We start from the raw sequence: 2,092 nt of genomic DNA, 5'->3' as shown, positions 1-2,092 counted from the left end.
TTCATAAATGATGTGTACTTATTGGGACAAGGCTGCAACAAAACTTGAGGAGATTGTGACTCGCATTGGATACGAACATGATACGTCAAAGGCTCGTAAAGAGCTATTTGGTGTTCTTGGTGGTATTGACAGACTAAACTTACAAGAGAAGTTGTTGGTGTCGAAGTTGCTTGTGCAGAACAAAGAACGCCTCGATCTATTTTTCAGTCTTCCTGATGAGGCTAAAGGTGAATATGTACGCATGATTCTCTCTGGAAACCTTTAGCTGCCGGAATTAAAACGGTGCTTTTGAATTTTGTTGATCAGTTCATTATGTAATATTTTATAAGACTCTACATATAGTAAAATCATTATGTATTATATTTTGTAAGTTGTAACTTATCGTAAAACCATTATGTATTATATTTTGTAAGTTGCAACTTATCGTAAAACCATTATAGATCGTTTTTGTAAGTTATAACTTATCGTGGATACATCTCGTTGTATCTATATTCGTTGGACTCTTAAATATATAAATTATTTCAATTTTGCCTATGGAATGGTCTTGAAGAATTTTAATTATTTCCTTACATATTTAATATTCTAAACCAATGAGAAATTGTTGTAGCAGCATACTGGGTCCATGATTTTTGGTAAACAATCTCAGTAATATATATAAGCACACAAGAGCAAACAACTAACAGTCCATACTTGTGAAGATAAATAAAATCACGACTTCCACCATTCTCTTTTCCATCGAGTTAAATCATGTTTTGTTATAATAAAATTAAGAAAATTGGATATTATTATTAGCATAACCTCGAAATTTTATGAATTCTAAACTATGCATCCATTTTTTTTTTCACTTAATACTCTATTCATTGTCTAAAACATGCTCGTAAAACAGTTTTAAGACGAACAACTCAATTTGAAGTTATAAGCAAAAACGACTAGATAAAAAGGAAATTGAACACTTTAGATGTTTTAACTTCGAAATCTATGGGGATGTTTGTTTCTATTTTCAAAACCCATTTCCAGTTTTATACTATTCATAAAACTGAGATCATGTTTGTTTGATAATTTTTTCCAGAAAATCCCATTGTTTCTTCTCAAATTTCTATTGAAAATACACTATTCATACTTTTTTCAATTTCCAAACATACTAAAACCTACTAACTAACCTATATATTTTATTCCACCATCTCATTTCTCTCTCCTTCTATTCATCACTCCTCATTAATATTTACACTCTCTTTTCTCTCATTTCTCTCTCCTCATTAATATCTACACTCTCTCTCCTCCCAATTTCTCTTTCTTCTTCTTCTTCTAATAATAATAATAATAATAATAATAATAATAATAATAATAATAATAATAATAATAATAACAACAACAGCAACAACAAAATTATTATTATTATTATTATTATTATTATTATTATTATTATTATTATTATTATTATTATTATTATTATTATTTTTAATATTTATTGTAGAAGTAGTAATAATAGTAATAATGGTAATAGTAATAATAATACTAATAAATAATAAAATAATAATAATTATAATAATATAAGAATACAAACAATAATAATAATAATAACAAAAATAATAATACTAAAAAAAATTAATATATGATGATGATGATGATCATAATAATAATAATAATAATAATAATAATAATAATAATAATAATAATAATAATAATAATAATAATAATAATAATAATAATAATAATAATAATAATAATAATAATAATAATAATAATAATAATAATAATAATAATAATAATAATAATAATAATAATAATAATAATAATAATAATAATAATAATAATAATAATAATAATAATAATAATAATAATAATAATAATAATAATAATAATAATAATAATAATAATAATAATAATAATAATAATAATAATAATAATAATAATAATAATAATAATAATAATCACTATCATCATCCTCAATCATTATATTCTACTTTGCACGTACTTTCGTAGAGAAAATTCACCACAACCAAACATATTCTCATTTCTACACCTACATAAAACTAAAAATACCCCTTCATCCAAACATATTCCCATTTTCTACACAAAACCCAATAAAATA

The sequence above is a fragment of the Erythranthe guttata genome, chromosome 9 (genome assembly GCF_056151865.1).
Source record: "Erythranthe guttata isolate IM_541 chromosome 9, IM_541, whole genome shotgun sequence".
Classification (NCBI taxonomy): Eukaryota; Viridiplantae; Streptophyta; class Magnoliopsida; order Lamiales; family Phrymaceae; genus Erythranthe; species Erythranthe guttata.
The sequence above is the reverse complement of the archived record's forward strand: the minus strand, read 5'-3'. Positions refer to the sequence as shown.